Here is a 17411-nt window from a genome sequence, read left to right as displayed (position 1 = left end):
GCCACACAGCTTGCAACGTTGTAGATTGGCGCAGTGGTACATATTCTACAGCTGAATCCTCGGTTAAATGAGGAGGACCGGTTGCGCCGTTGCGCGCTGGCTGCGCCCTCTGCTGACACCGTTTCCAAACTGGCGCGCCGAGAGATTCGAACCTTTTTTCGTCTCACTGCAGCACTCTCGCGCAGTCGTATTTTCTTATTTATTTATTTCACATACTACTGGCCAAATTTCATGAGCCTAAGTAGGGGTGGGCACAGAATCAAGCAAGGGCAGCATCAGGACACATCAATGATAGAGCTGTAGAAAACTGTTCTACAGATGAACTATTCAGCACTGTTTCAGGCAACGCATTCCACTCAACAATTGTCCTTGAAAAAAAAAAGAATACTTAAAACAATCATGTTTACCATTGAAAGGCTTCAACATTCGTGATCGTGATTGGCGTGTACATCTTCCTGCGAAAGGCTGCAGGTATCGCGAAGAGTCTATTTTTAATCGCCCATGAACAGCCAGATACAACAATTTCAAACGGTGCTTGAAGCGACGCGAGGCCAATTTGTCCAAACGGGCCCTAGCATACAACTCACTGACTGAGTCCGTCCTCCTATACTTATTTAAAATAAATCGCAGAGCTTTCCTCTGGACAGCTTCTAATTTGGACACATTTGATACCGTGTAAGGGTCCCATATTACACACGCGTACTCCAGTACAGTCAGCACATATGCTTTGTATGCCCTTAATCTCGTATTGGCTGTGGCAAGTCTAAGATGGCGCCTCAAATAATATAAATTATCTGTCGCCTTTCTTATAATGTTGTCTATATGCATATTCCACTTGAGATCATCAGTCAAGGTGACACCAAGATACTTACAAGACCTTACATGCAACAAATTGATTGAAACGAAAGATTGAAGAACAGTGGAGCTGGCGACCCTCGATGCTTCTCAAACAGCACGGGGACAGAATAGCCAGTGATTCACTATATGCCAACGCAATCGGCACATAGCCTCGTTCCCAGGGTCGAACTAGAGCTTCTATCTTGAATATGTGACTCGCCCCTCCGGTTCCAGCCTTCAGGCCGCCGGGACGCTGCACGCACATGCGCGCGTACAAAACTTACAAGACCTTACATGCAACAAATTATAACCGTGAATGAAATACTGGAAAGCTTGCACTGTTTTTCTTCGCGTAACGTGCATATATAAACACTTTTTAAAGTTCAATTTCATTTGCCAAGTCTTGCACCAGTCGTTGACCCTGGCAAGGCAATCATTCAAAAGTGTGTTGGTCCGATATTGACTTAATATCAGTAAAGATTAAACAATCATCGGCAAAAAGACGAATCTGCACTGGAATATGCTTTGTAATATCGTTAATATATAGCAAGAATAGCAATGGTCCCAGGAACAGAACCCAGTGGTACGCTGGACATCACAGGAGCCAAACGAGAGTTAACGCTTCCTATTTGCACCAGTTGCTGCCTCTCATCGAGGTAATTAGTAATCCACGAAACTAACTTTTCATTATGGACAAGAGTTCGGAACTTAAGAATGAGCTTATCATGTGGTACTTTATCGAATGTCTTAGAAAGGTCGAGAAATATGATGTCCAATTGTCCCCGAAGGTTAATAGATGAAGCAAGACAGTGAACCGTTTCAAGGAGCTGCGTGGTTGTGGACACACCTTTACGAAACCCGTGCTGCGATGGCGCAAAAAATTATGTTGTTCAAAAAAGAACGCATTAGGTGCTTGTACACAATATGTTCATGATCTTACTACAGGTCGATAGCAGGGAAACCGGTCGGTAATTAGACACATCTAGCTTATCACCTGTCTTGAAAACAGGCACTACTTTAGCTAACGTGACCCGACTCCAGCGATTTCTCAAAGATTAATTCAAGATAAAAGCTGCACCATTCCGCGTCTCGTTGGAGAAATGAGTTGGGAATATTATCTAGGCCGATCGCCTTTTTGCCATTCACTTGGACCAGACAACTAAATATTCCAGTACGGGAGACAACAATATCAGGAACAGACAGTGGCACATCGACTACGTAATCCGGCCTAAGTCCGTCATCTTTTGAAAAGACAGAACAAAAATAGTGATTCATGTGCTGTGCTATCTGAACAGTTTCAGTGACAACCTGATTATCTATAATCATCTTGTCTATTGATTTACGTGGACGGCGAGAGGAACCTCCAGAATTTATTTGGATCAACAGAAAGGAAATTGCCTAGGGTCTCGTTTATATATCTGAACTTAGCTTCTCGAACTTTCTTCCTCAGGGTAGCACGGCATTTACTCAGCTCACTGCCTTCTACACGTCTTCTGCGCAATCTTTCAGCTTTGTGTTTCAGTTGTATGATTTCACGGTTGGCCCTGGGATTGAACCTGCGTGACCGTTTCCTACGGACCGGTACAAAACGCTGCACAGCCTGAGACACTATCGTTACAAAAATGACCAGAGGTCGTCAACGATCGTATCATCTTTCATTTTAAAACATTTAAATTCATCAAACTTGCACTCCATAAAATCCAAAATACCAGCATCATCAGCGTTGACAAAATCATAATAATTATTTACGGGAGAGATAACAGGATCATGACGCAGGTAACCGTCTGCAACAACCAGCTTGTGATCAGATATACCATCAGACACAATACATTCAAACGGGTTCCTTAAAACGGCATTAGATACTAACACAAGATCAAGAATAGAAGCACTGCCACCATGACATCTTGTATACTCGTTTACAATTTGACGTAAGCCTCAATTAAAGACCATGTCCGTAAACAATGAAGCAAGCTGGTAATTACCGGATAACGGGGTAAGGTTATCCCAGTCCACGTTGGGCACATTAAAATTGCCAGCAATGATCACACGGTCTTTTGACGCTAGTGACGCGATATGATTACACACGCTCTGAGCATAGCTAATGGAAGAGCGAGGTGGCCTATACACTGCACCAACCACCAAGCGGGGTATACAAGAATTAATTAATAACCAAACAGCTTCAACATCAGGTAAATCTGGTAATCTGACATAGTCAACATCCCCTCGCAGTACTACCGCCACTCCTCCTCCACTTCTGTCTCTATCGTGTCGTAACACTGCATAGCCTGGTGGAACCCACTCGTGATCACCGATATCAGTGTTTAACCAGGTCTCGGTTATCACGAAAACATGAGGATCAAAATTCAGCAAAATGGTTTCGGTTTCCACGGTCTTATTAGTGACACTCCTAGCGTTAACGTCAATAAGCCGGAATTTACCCAGCAAGTGATCCGAGAGTCAATCGTGTGCCGAGGTAGGATCATTGCGCGGTACGGATACGAGGTACCGCTTGCTTAGCTGTTCGTCCCATGCGTAGTCCTCATTATTAATCCTCATCTTATCATAAAAAAGGAACATCCTATCACCAGATTATCTGTTGCTGCGAGCACTATCCCATAAATATTTACGTACGCGTCGTACCCTGCTCGAAAAGTCTTCTCCGACTGAAATACTTGTACCTTTTAATTTCTTGCAGCATCTCAGAATTTTTAACTTATCACGAAAATCGCTTAGTTTCAAGATCACCGGGCGTGCCTTATCCGCACTCCTACCAATTCTATGAATTCTTTCAATGTTCGTAGCACCAAGCCCCAGAATTTTCTCAAATATTTCAGTTGCAAGTTTGTGTAACAACGATGCGTTGTCCTCAGCAGGATCTTCTGGTATTCCATAAATGACAAGGTTATTTCTTCTCCCCCTATTTTCCAAGTCGTCAACTTTTGTTTCGAGGTCTGCGACATTCTTCTGTAAATTTCTGAGCTCATATTTGGTAGACTCGAGTTGTGCGAGGGAAGGACACAGTTCAGCCATACCAGTTTCCATTGCTCCTTTGTTATCAAGTAACTGTTCCATAATATCGTCTAGGGTGGGACCAGGGTTTTGTTCAATGTCCCCCGACAGTAGCAACAGATCTTTCATAGCGCTTGTGCAGGCACTTATTACAAGAAGCATACACTGTGGGCTTGGCACAACAAAAACAAAGTAGCTGTTTTTCATACATGGTTCATAAAAGTGTCTACTAACCTGAAAGAACAGAGTAAACACATGAGGCATCCTGCACACTGATGCGCCAAGCCCACTGTCGAGGAAGGGTGTCAAACCGGTATATATAGGCTGGTAGGTGTCGCCTCTGCAGAAGTCGCTCCTTGCTGCTGATAGTGAACCATGTGTAGAAGCGTTGTATTCATCGAGACAACAGGCGGCGATAACACGAAGTGTAGATCCTGAAGATTGCCTGGCACTGCCCTTGTCTCAAAAAGCAGTAGAAACTGAAAGAACGGAGTAAACGCATGAGGCATCCTGCCCACTGATGCGCCAAGCCCACTCTTGCTTCTTCTTTTGCCTGCTTGTAACGGTCTTCCAATCATTCAGACTATGTTGTTCATGGGGTCGGTGCAAATAAAAATTGAATTTAATCAAGTTGAACCTCACTGTTGCAAGGCACGCGGTTTGTAGTCGCTCTGTCGTGACAGCAGCAAAAACGAACTACTTTGATAATTTTTCGCAGAGTACAAGGCAACGCCATGTTATAGCACCTGTGAAAATAGTTGCATAAATTTGACATGCAAGTCTAAATATGACCAACATATGACCCGCTTTTAGACGTCTAACGGTAGACGTCTACAGCAAAATATCTCGGCCATATCGCGTAGACCACGCCCTTTTAGACGTCTAAATAATGCATAGCGTTATGGACAGCTTCTAGACGTCTAAATTTATCGGCATCCATAAAGTCTCAAGTTATCCTATTTTTAGACGTATACTAGCGCACCATGTGTTACCTGGGCTTTTACCGACAACGGCCTTTACGGCACCACAGCCTGTATCCCGGTCAAAGACGGTCATCACCTGAGGTGTATTCTTTACCTACGAGGCAGTAGTATAGGGGGAACCGCTGTAAGAACATCCTTTTTCTAATCCAGTTCTAGGAATTTCTAATCCAACACCAGCCAGTTCTAATCCAACACAAGCCAGTTCTAATCCTTCTTGTTGGTGGCCCCACTTTGATTAACAGGCCCCTTTTTGGCTCGCCCATTCATGCTGATTGGTTTGAGATGATCGCACTTTCATTGACAGGCCCCCTTTTGGCTCCGCCCACTTCACGCAAATTGGCCCTCCAAACCTACTGATTGCTGATTGATCCATCCACTTGGCACTGATTGGCTCCTTCTAGGACAGCTGATGGGCCAACCCAGTGACCCCGACAAAAGGAATACATTGCAATGTTTATTGAGTACATCATGGCTGTCTTGGAGAGATTGATTCTTTTGATGCTGGGCATGGTTCCTTGGAAGTGACAAATCATGTAGGTGTCTCTGGAACAGCGTCTAAGAAAAGTTTCATCCTCCGTGAGTTGACACAACGTCCAGTGGTTGAAGGCACGTGCGTAGCGATCCAGTAGCGTTCTTGTCCAGCTTAATGTCAGACCGCATAGGTACCACATGCCAATCTGTGATAGTCAAGATATCACCAGGGCATTCATGCGGGTTGGTGTGCTTATCCTTCTCGAGCTTCATGCGTCTTCAGTTGCAGGCGTCCAGCACCAACGTGCATGAGACGCGCGAGAAGAGAACGAGGTACCATATCCTTCCACTGGTCGAACTGACGCTACTCCTTCTCATCTTCTGCATTATCTGAGGAGAGAAAGAATGCCCAGTTAAATCACGCTATCTCCGTCATACACTCAAGCTTACCATATTGAAGTCATATCACAGCTTTCATATGGGTAGGAGTCGACGTCATTGTAGAGGTATCGTTTGTCGTCGTACGCCATCAGACTTCTTTTCACATTTCTGATGATGTACATGCACTGTTTCTTTCCCAATATTGACACCTGTTCATGAGATTTGCTAGTGTGCTTGAACAGGGTATCGTGGTACGTATCATGGAGGAGGTGTTTGCGCACAATGTTCTTTTTGACCCCTTTAGCTCTTGCAATTTGATCATAAATTGTGGTGGTCTTATGACACTGCTTGGCTATGTTGGTGTGTAACTCAGGCAATGAATGTTCAACTCCTGATGCCACGATGTGCCGGCGACGGCATATTGCGATAGATTTCACTGGATTGCATCTGACAACGTATGGGCAAGAACACTCCTCCAGCTGAATTAGGAATTAACTGAATGGCTAACAAAGTTGCTAGTCAAAGTGACGGGCACTAGTGATCATAGCGAATTAGTGATACAGCGTATTTTGATATAACGACATAGCGGACGGAATTAGTGGTCATAGCCATGCAGCGATCATTTCGAGGCATGAAGTGAAGCAGCGCTTAGTGCCGCACTGTGTTTATACGTATTGCCACCAACAACACAACAAGAAACAGTCACCACGATAACGAACAGCATACAAAACACAGACATGGACAGAACAGCGTTCAAATGGCACCTGAAGTTTATTTTCATAATCCACCTACTCCGGAAGGTCGCTTTAGGGAAAGCAAGGTCAAGCAGGGAGAGGTTGACCGATTTTTGGTTGACTTCGCTCGGGGAGTTCAATGAGGAGGCCTCTACAATCTCACGGTCTAACCTTGAACAGTGTCTGTAGACCAGTCTTCGTTTACTGTATCTGATAAACCAAAGAAAAAGCAAAAGAAACTTCTTCCACCATTGCAGCGGGGTTCCGAGTGAAAAATAGCAGACGACGTTCTTCGAAACCAACCAGGGGCTCCACCTTTCTGACGTCAAAATGACGCAAGCAGCTCGACGGGTCGTTCCGGGTATTGCCACCGTTGCGCACGGTCGCGATTTTCAAAATCGAATTCTGCGATATTTATGCACCTGTTGATAGCATTACTTCGCATGGTGCATTTCAATATGCTTATTAACCACTTGTTTCAAAAAAATGCTAGTGATTAAAGTGCTTTCCTAGCTCCTTTAAAGCTTCACAAACTCTAAGCTGTGCTGCTGCTGTTCTAGTTGAAAATTTCTGCATTTTTCCAAGACATCGAAGACGCCGTCATGTCTGCCAACTCCTGTCTCTCCAGCACTATTTGAAATTATCCACTCCAACGGGTTATGGCAGCTCTCTGCAACTCCCAATAGAGCCCATAGTATAGGAAAATTCACACCACAATGAGCACACGACCAATGAGGACGCAGTGATCGCTTCCTCAATCCTCCAATCAGAAGTCTTTCCGTCCGGCTCGCAGCCTGACCCGTTCTGGCTCTTGCTGACTTCTGCTTTCCATACTGGCCCGTACCGGCTGCCCCTGACTTCTAGGTCTGCTAGCTTTCATGCGCGCCGTAAAGTTATTTCGTGATTCCAAAAGAACTGTGAAAAGTGTTGTAATGAATTTGAGTCATTATACTGACATAATCGGCAGGTTGACGCGTTTACCTGCACTGAGCCGACTGAGTCCATTGCGTAGCGCTTCCTGGCACACCGAAACAAAGTTCAAACTTGCAAAGCATGCATATCGACAAAACCTATTCCAAACAACGAACAACTATCACATACTTGCACACAATCTCTTGATCATCATGTCCTTGCGAACTATACGTCGAACATAAAATGATGCGGCTTCATGAGTCCCATTTCTTGTTATCGGTATGCAAATCCGACGGTGCTCGAAGTGTTCATCGAGACAGAATTCCCGGCAACACTTGAGTTTGAAATCCGATTGGTTGTTCGTACACTGATGCTTGTGTCGTGTGTACTGCACGATCAAGTGTTGACGTTTCATGCCGTGGACAGTCTATGCGTGTAGTTTCAACACTACCGAGAGAGCATCAGTCAGACATCCAGTTCGGTCCGCGGTCAGCGAGAGAATGTGGTATACCACTTTGTCATGACAAGCCTCGCGCTGTTCGAGCCTTTTATTATTAAAAGATAACTAATCCGAAACTAAAGGATTTGAGCTAGACGCAAAGATACAGCCAAACAAAGCCACCCATGCGTCCAGCTAAATCCTACACATCAAGGAAAGTTTGTGAAGCCGAATCCTTTGCTGCACACGGTGTTCTTTGCGTTCGACACAGGTTTCGTCAAAGCGTCGGCGATCATGTCTTCAGTGCGTAAGAATGTGATCCTGAACCGTTTGTTTTCCGCTTCGTTTCTTGCGAATAGGTATTTGAGATCGATGTGCTTTGTTCGTTGATGATACATCGGGTTTTCAGTTATTCTGATGGTGGACTGCTTGTCACAGCGGGTTTCTAAGGTCTGAGTTCTATGGTTATTGAATCCAAGTTCTGCCATGAACGTTTTAATCCACTTCCCTTCTTTTAAGCCTTCCGTGAACGCGATGTATTCCGCTTCGTAAGTTGACAAAGCTATTAGTTGTTGTCTCGTCGATCTCCAACTGATCGCACCCTGAGACATTGTGAATACGTAGCCACTCCTCGATCTGCCAGTGCCGCACTCGTTCCAGCTTGCGTCGGTGTAACCCGTTATTAGCTCCTTGCATGCGCTGTACGTTATTCCAACGTTGCGGATTCCCTTGAGGTAGCGGAGCACTCTTTTCCCCAACCTCCAGTGACTTAGCATGTGGTTTAAGTTGAACTGGCTCAGGTAGTGAGTGACAAATGCAACGTCTGGGCATGTCCCTTGCACCAAATACATTAAATTTCCTATCAGGGACTGATATGGTACACTCGGATTCTTCTCTGCAGCCGTCGCAGTCGTCGTGTCATTCCTATGTCGAACTTTCATTGGTGTTTTTATCGGTTTGCAATCCTCCAACTTGAAGCGATTTAAGATCTCGTCGATGTATTTTCTTTGACTGATCGTTAGGGTCCTGCCCTGTTTGTCATGTTGTACCTCAATTCCGAGAATATAGGTTGGTTCTTCCAAGTCTTTCAGTTCTACTTTTTTCCCTAGGTCCTTGATGGCTGTTTTAGAAGGGCTGTTGAAGTGGCCATCATAAGCATGTCGTCAACATATACGCTTAGAATAACCTTCTGATGCCCTTGGATCAATATGTAAACACATCTATCCGCTTGAAGTCTCCTGTAACCCAAGTCCCTGAGGATTTCTCCAAGCGTTAGGTACCATGTCCTCTTGGATTGCTTGAGGCCGTAAAGTGCCTTCTTTAGTAGACATACTTTACTGTCAGCTCTGGGACAGCCCAAAGGTGGCTCTACGTAGACAGTTACCTCGAGTCTTCCGTGAAAGTACGCCGTCTTCACATCAAGTTGGCGCATCACCATTCCTTCCTCGAGGCCTAATGCAAGGAGGATTCGCAAACTTGTCAACTGGACAAGAGGTGAAAAAGTCTCAAAATAATCCACGCCGCAGAGGAACGCGAAGAAAGCAGGATTGATGACGAAAAGGGCTGCTCAAACGCCCCTCTGTTCACGCAATGGTGATGTCCACACAGCGTCCAATTGGTTATGTATGGGGAACGTCTGCTCTGGGAACATCTCAACGAATCGTTGGTCGAGAATCAACGAACGCGTTCGATGTATGTTCACATTAGGCTGCGGATGTTCGGACCCTTGTGGAGACTTCAACGCGCACCATCCACTTTGGGGTTCCAGCAACGCAGACCGCCGAGACCGACGCCTACCCAGACGGGACATATTGTCCCCCGGACATCCGAGATTGATCCTTACGTCCGTGTCTGAGGCGGGACACCCGCAGGACGTCCCTCGGAGATCAGCCTACAGACAACGAAATTTCGTTAGCCCACGGACGTCCCTAAATGGATGTAGAAATTTCGTGATCAATGGGACGTCCTTCTATGGATATTTGAACATATCTTAATTAATTGTTACAGTCAAAATTTGAAAGTCTATGTCCATATGCACTGCTTGCAGCAAGAAAAAGAAGAAAAAACGCGTTTCTTGTTGCGCATGATAACGCACTACAATGTGCTGCAATAGTGTCCATATTTGCAGTATGTGAACTGCGATAATAAAATCAAAAATAGTTTTCAAACTGTTAATTGTAAACTAAAAAGTACTTAAAATAGTTTTCAAACTGTTAATTGTAAACTAAAAAGTACTTCAAATAACTTTATCGGAAACCAAAACAAATATTTTAACACTTATTTTGGAGAGATACGAAACCCGAGCCGATCGGACGGCTGCATCTGCACGGCTGAATCAGTCTCGCCCGGCGCCATCTTCGTTTTTGTGGGCTCGGTGTTTGCACGTGAGACAACTGTTTCCTTCGTACGCGTCTGGTTTCTCAGAATGTGTTGTATGAGATGGGGGGATTGCGAAGCAGCAGTGGGACATTTTCCCGGAATGGGCTGTAGCGGATCCTAGAGTAGGAGCGAGTCTTCTCACAGAATCGAGACAATCAAGATGGCATCGAAAGGCAGCCCTGCCGCGTCCTCGCTGTGTGCTGGATAGAAGAAGAAACTGCGGTTGCGGACCAAATTTCGGTGAGCTTATATGAATATCGTGTCTTATCGACACCGGTGTGGGCGCTGCAATAAAAATAATCTCTCGTCCCAGTGTTACAGCGTTGAAGACGACGAATGCGTTGGGGGAACCAGGACGAGCCGTAACACGCGGGCGAGCAGTATCTGCTCGAAATGGAGGACACGAGTTGCAGTGCAGGACACCGACTTTTACTTGGTGTGTGTGAGTGTGTGCCTGTGTTAACATCAACCAAGGAACTGCTCTGACACTATTCGTGAGAAAAGAACGAGGCGCACTGCAAAGCAGCTAGCAAGGTGAGTGTGAAATGTTACGGTTTAACGAGGTATGGTTTATTAATTAGCAGGTGTCGACTCATAACGGTGACGCAGGCTAACTTTGCTTTAGTCGTATGCTTTCAAACTGGCACAATGATATGCCTTTTAAGTTCGCAACCGTTCACGTTTTTCTCTATGTGACATATCTGTTATTTTCATGCTTGGACGTGCAGAAGGTGTGCAGAAAAAGGAAAACCAGGTGCTGAACTGTCAGCTGGACACCTCGGAGAACACAATCAGTATGTGTTGTGCATGCAGCAGACAACTGTAGCAACATGTAGTGCCTTTGAATTTTCCTCACAGGTGCAGCCGGGATTGTAAACACATTGCAGAGCTCTCCTGTCTAAAGTTCAGCGAAGGCGCAGGAGGTCATTTCGTGTGACAAAGTACGTTACACTCATTAACATACTGAGTCACAACCTGGTCTCTATATGTAGGTATTATACAAGTTGTAATTTAGCTATGCAATATGCGTAAGTTATACTGTGCTATTTCTCTGTTGAATAACATTCTGATGGATCTGGTACACAACACGTTGGGTGCCATACAGGAATTCATGACTGCCTGTGCACATGGTAATCATGTACCAAGGTCATGTCCTGAGTATGGGACTTCAGTCAAACCGTTGCGTACTTGCGTACTAAACCCTGCATACATCAGAACCGCTTCACTTCAGGAGTTTGATTATAAACACGGTGTTTAATTTCATGTGACACCACAAATGCTGTTTTTGCAGGTCTGACCTACGTGTAAGCAAATATTTTGTGTGAGATAGTATAGAACCACCAGACGACTACTTAATTAAAATACATTGATTAAATTTTCTTAGCTGCAATAATTATTTAAATTGGAGGTTTCCGGGCAGTACTGAGGTCAGCGGAATGTGGGGAAATTCTTGTTGAAAGGACCACGTGACACGAATTATTTATGGTCAGATTTTTCTTTTAGAATGCCGAAAGCAAGGCAAAACTGTGGAAGAAGTGCAGGCACTACGCTACCATTTCTGTTCGAGATCCAAATCCTTCAACTAAAATGTGCGCCAGATTGGTGTGACAGCTGAGAGTGATAAATGTTGCTCTACTGGCTGCGGTCCAGTATATATAGCTATGCCATGGGGAGTCAAACTGCAATCAGCTCGATTAAGGCTTCATATCAAATTTTGGCAAATTTCATCACAACACAAGATCATTTGGGGTTCGTGGTTGTTGTACTTCGATCACTTGTGTACGTGTTCGACAGAGCACAAGTAAATTAGTTGCAGAATTTCTGAAAAAATCGCTTGCTTTAAAGAAGGACTGCCTCCGTTTATGCTATCAGGGATTTGCTGAAAAAGCTTGAATTATAAAATATTACAAAATTACAACAGACTCTTTTGTCCTGACGAAGACAGTGCCACTGTCGGAACGTCGACCACTTGCCCATGTTACTTTTTAACGCCTCCCTATGTAATTAACTAGTGTTTGTAACTTCCCTGAAATCTGTTTCCGAGCCTTCTTGTTCTTGCAACTTCTGTAAAATTTCGTGGCCATTTGATAATCATTTTACCTCAACCTATATATATATATATATATATATATATATGAGGTAAGATATATATATATATATATATATATATCACAAAACAGCAAGGTCTGCCTGGACGTGGAGTTCAGATGCAAACACTGCATCAGTGGTCTCATTATAGCGTTTAGATAAACCGCAACTGAAGGAAAATGGTCCTCTTAATTGAACTATGTTAAGTAAAATAATCCTGTTAATAAAAATGTGAAAATTCAGATTTTGATCATGTGATCAGTTCTTGTATAGTTAGAAGTATGTAGTTTTGTGACTAATGGGGCAGGACTGCATATTTCACACTAATATTTTAGTTACATATTTTATAATGAAAAACATAATTTTCAGTACTACGGTGTCTGCGAACATCAGCCTCACCGGTTTGATTTCAAGAAACTCATGCCTCTGCTAGATTTTACTTTCCAGTGAAATATTATAAATTTCATCCGATATTCAAGGTGCAATTTTTGAGATACTCATATACCATTCGTATTCGGAAATTTCCATATTTACACGTCTCTATTAGGCTAGTAGTACACAGTTGGCGGCAAAATGGTATTCTTACATTGCAAGTGTGTAGGAAAATAAGTCGTCTTGCTTTTTTTTTATAATAGGTTATTGAAGAAGTTGAAGGTGAAACTGCCGTCCTATGTAGAACGTGTAAGGATGTAAATTTCACCTGAAGTGACTATTGAATAGTTCTAAGAGAATTGGGGAAACTTACTTCACGCTTAAGTATACTATACATTTAAGCTTCTGATCCAGTTTGACTAACACAGGAACTGTGTTGTCTGCATTGTTTACAGTCGACTGTTGTCTTTCAGGTCTGGGTGAAGCAGATTCCGGACGTGATTAACCAGATGAGGCTTAGTTAAGGATCCTGACCATTTCACTCAGATTTAGTCCAAACAAGAGCTCCTAATTGTATACCCCAGGAGCAACAAGAGAGGTCATGCCTGAACGTGCACCTCAGAACCAGAAAGCAGTTTCAGCAGGGTGGCACAGGACAAGATGCTGAGGACACAGTGACCACCCTGCAACTGAAGTCTTGCCTGTGTCCCATGTGATGAACAGTTGTCTACCCATAGTTTTCAACATTACATACTTTGGGCCGGTGGAACAGCTCAGCTCTTATGTACAGGTATCTGCACAGTTAACCAATCTCCCGCTTCCGTGGCTTTGCCCCAATAAGCTCCCAACTAACAGTTTACGACGCAAACACTAGTGAACTCGTCCAGGGGTGGCTGGATTTTTCTTTTACTGTATTCCCGTGCGCACTCGTGCTATATGACGAAAACACGCACACACGCTCAGAACAGCAGAAAAAAAGATAAGTCTGCAATCTGCCTCTTTTGTGTGTGTGTGTCTCATGCGGCATGTCTTCGTTTGTAAGTGCGAGGTGGGGCCCGCCCTGGACGAGCTCTCTTGTGTTTGCGTCGTCAGCCGCTAGTTGGGCACTTTTCGGAGCAAAGCCACGGGAGCGCGAGACCGGTTAACTGTGCGGATACCTGTACATAAAAAGATATAGGACATTACAGCAAAAGCTCGGTATACTTGAGCAAACCTCCCAGAAATTTTTACAACTTTGCACTGCTGAGAATTCAGTTAGTTTAACAGCTGTCATATCTCAGTACTTGCATTTTCCCAAAGTAAATCTTGGTCCCTGCTGCAAACGCCCTTGCCAAACAAAAGTGCCATGTTCTCCGGTCCATAAAATAATCTTATTACTGATGTGAGGCCACAGAGACAGTGGTCAGTAATTTAGACACCTATTTGTATTTTTACCTTTTATAAGTAACTTTATAACTTAGATATTTACAGATGTACCTCACGTGCAAACAGTTACGCTTTTAGGCTGCAGCAGAGCGCCCTTTTGTGTTCCTAGTGACCTTTTGATGGGCTTGCTGGTGCTTAACGAATTTACGCTCCGTCATCTGTGCTGTTGTGCACACAAAGGTCATGTGCCATTATGACATTATGTACAGCTTATATAAAGATTTTGCAATTTTGGAATATGTCCTGTGCACGTTAGCAAGCCTCACACAAATTTCGTAAGTTTTAGTGCTTCGCGTTGCTTATAGTTTAGTTTCTCGTGTTTAACGAACGCACATTTCGATTCATTGTATTTGTCACATTCGTTTTACCGGTGAATATGCAGAGCCAATTCAGTAACAAGCAATCTGTGTTGCGTGCTCTTTTTCGATACCTGTTGCAAAATATCTTTGCCAAACAAGAGCGTCGTGTACTATACAAGCACGGCTGTGTGAGAGATGCATCTTTTCAAAGTTTTGTTGTCGTCCTTTCCGTGTCCTATTCTTTGCCAAGATGACAATGGGGAATTGTGTGACCACAGACCACAGACAGCTTTTAGACAACTGTGTCCAGTTACTCTGGTCCATAAAAGTAGTAGGTACTGGACTCTCATATTGCACAACGCCCAGCTGGCCTGAACACGATTTAATTAGCAATTAGAGCTAATTGGGACCCCCCACATTAATCATCACCCTCCAGGGAGCCACCACACTAATTGGGGAAAGTCTAACTCGTGTCCAGACCAGCTGAGCGTTGTGCACTATGAGAGTCCATAAAAAAGAAAAATAATAGGCAGAAAATAAAATAAAAAGATGGAAATAGAGTGGAGAGAAACAATTTATTCGAAAATCAACGATGCCGCGGCGAAGAAGCCGCTCCGCAACACCCGAGTGACCAGCGCCCGCCATGTTGGTAGTTTGCACCCAGCAGTTGCAGAGATCGACGACAGGTGGCCACGTAGTTGCAAGGCATCACACCAGATGCCGCCACCGTCATAGCTCTAGACGAGAAAGACAGAACAAGATACTAGCGGCAGGTAAAAATGGCAGCACTGCTAAACAAGTCTAGGCATGCGAGAGAAAAGGTCTAACCGCTACTGCTAAACAGAAAACAGTACACATCGGGGAAAAAGGCTTACGGGGACGATCGCTTAGGCCTAACCACAACACTACGCAGCTAACACAAGGCGGGAACCACACATCGCTAAACATGCGTCAACAGGCTTGCTCACCGCAAAACAAGTCTAAACATGCGAGAAAAGGCTTACGGGGGGGCGATCGCTTAGCCCTAACCTCAACACTACGCAGCTAACACAAGGCGGGAACCACACATCGCTAAACATGCGAGAAAAGGCTTAGCACGAGCGCGGTCACCGCTAAACACGGCAAACATACGAGAAAAGGAGCGCGTCAAATCACTCACCTTTTCCCCCGCAGCAACTTCCAGGCAGAAACTGAGCGAGCGCGGAGAACACACGTCTGCTCTCTACGAGAGCCAGCCAGAAACTGAGCGAGCGCGCGGGGCGCACGTCCATCTTCCGCGACAGCCCGAGAGAAACTGAGTGAGGTGAGGCGACGCGCAGCGGCAGCTATGGATGCGCGCGCGCCCTCTGCTCCACCCGTCCGCGCATGCGCGCGCGCGCAGCTCCCTCTGCGCCGCCCGCGGGTGTTTTCGGTTTCGGCTCTCCGCTGCGCGCGCGCGCGCTCCTAGCGGCGACGGGTGGCTTTTGAGTTTCACTTTCGTTTCTTTGCGCGCGCGTTTATCTCTATAAAGGCAGCGCGCACCGCGCTCGCGTCATCATTCTGTCCGATACGTGCAAAACGCCATGTGTGGTTTATTCTCCTGCGTTTCTCGTCGTCGCAAGGAAAAGACAAAAAACGAAGAACTTCGCGAATTTATACGCGGCATCGTGGAGGAAGCCTTTCAAGTCCACCGCCTGGAATGGTTGCAAGCGCGTCAAGAAATGTGTCAGGACAAGATGAAGACGCTCGACCGCATCTTAGCGGCGGACAGACTGGCGAAAAAGAAGTCCAACTTTAGCCTGGACAATCTGTATTGGGAACGCAGTTCCGATGTAGAGGACGACGACGACGACGTGTAAATAAAAGCGTTGCATTTCTCTTCGAGTCTCAGTCTCTTCTTTCTCTTCGTGCAACATGTACGCACGCAACATGTCTTCCCCAGAACCTTTTCGTTTCCGTCATCCCTTTCGCTGTATCTTAAGCGGCCCCTCCATGTGCGGCAAATCTACGTTCGTTGCTAACGTGTTCAGGAACCTGAACGACGTGGTGGACAAGCCTCCATCACAAATATTCTACGTGCAGAAATATGCTTCGCCGAGCATGCAGGACGAATTCGGGGACTCCGTAAAATTTACCAAGGAGCTACCGCGAGAGTGGGACACGTCGCGCGCTACGCTGATCGTCGTCGACGATCACATGACCGACGCCGGTTCCTTGAAGGAGGTGACCGATCTTTTCATTCGGGGTTCTCACCACGCTAACGCGTCGATCTTCTTACTCGTTCAAAACATCTTTTTCGACAGTAGCCATTTTAGAACAATATCCTACAACGCCAGTTACGTCGTCCTGTGGCGCACCGTGCGCAGCGTGCACCAGATGGAACATTTCGGCCAACAGCTATTTGGCAGAAAAAGATTGGAGTATTTTCTGGACGCATATAAACAAGCGATGTCGTCGCCCCACGCATATTTACTCGTGGATCTTCACAACTATACGCACGAGGATCACAGGTTGCGTAGCAATATCTTTCCGGGAGAACGTCAATATATCTACGCTCCGAAATGAATCGCCGCCCTCACCTCACTTTACTCAAAGTACTCTCCACTCTACCCCCTCCACGCCGCCGCGACGTCTTGAGACGTTCGTCCTCGTCCGACATGAAACACCTCTCCGAAATTTGCCTCAATGTATTGAACGGAAAGGTGGCTCTAGCTCCAGATACGTTCGCGCGTTTGAAGAAGCACAAACGCTTTTTACGACGGCTCGCCTACAAAAAGATTCACAAGAATCCGCAACGTTTGAAGCGCTATCTGTCTCAGCAGCGAAGACAGGGCGTTCTTTCGTCGGTGGTTCCTCTCCTGCTTTCCGCCGTGTTGAACCTTTTCGCCAATGGCCAAGAGAATTGAAGTGACCACCTCCTCCTCTATCGGAAACATTCTTTCCTCGAAGGAGAGTGACGACGTCAAAGTGAAACTCATACTGCAAGCACTGTATCGCATACTCAAGCAGTACGGATTTGACCCCCACGACAATAAAAACAAGGCGTCCGACGCTACAAATGACTTTGACTATTCGCTCCTCTCTCCAGAGGTGGACGAAGAGG

General features: G+C 45.3%; 2 long non-coding RNA genes across 2 annotated transcripts; one reads left to right on the top strand and one right to left on the bottom strand.

Annotated features, from left to right (window-relative positions):
* The first annotated feature begins 10165 nt into the window (after nucleotides 1-10165).
* On the top strand, nucleotides 10166-13450 carry LOC135387222 (uncharacterized). The gene is made up of 5 exons (XR_010420951.1): nucleotides 10166-10385; nucleotides 10459-10679; nucleotides 10874-10939; nucleotides 11004-11086; nucleotides 13079-13450. It is a non-coding gene; the product is annotated as an uncharacterized LOC135387222 (long non-coding RNA).
* A 1440-nt stretch (nucleotides 13451-14890) lies between these two features.
* LOC135387221 (uncharacterized) lies at nucleotides 14891-15569 on the bottom strand. The gene is made up of 2 exons (XR_010420950.1): nucleotides 15489-15569; nucleotides 14891-15066 (listed from the first exon to the last, which is right to left on the bottom strand). It is a non-coding gene; the product is annotated as an uncharacterized LOC135387221 (long non-coding RNA).
* Between the last annotated feature and the right edge of the window lie 1842 nt (nucleotides 15570-17411).

The sequence above is a fragment of the Ornithodoros turicata genome, chromosome 3, assembly GCF_037126465.1.
Source record: "Ornithodoros turicata isolate Travis chromosome 3, ASM3712646v1, whole genome shotgun sequence".
Lineage (NCBI taxonomy): Eukaryota > Metazoa > Arthropoda > Arachnida > Ixodida > Argasidae > Ornithodoros > Ornithodoros turicata.
The sequence above is the reverse complement of the archived record's forward strand: the minus strand, read 5'-3'. Positions and strand labels throughout refer to the sequence as shown.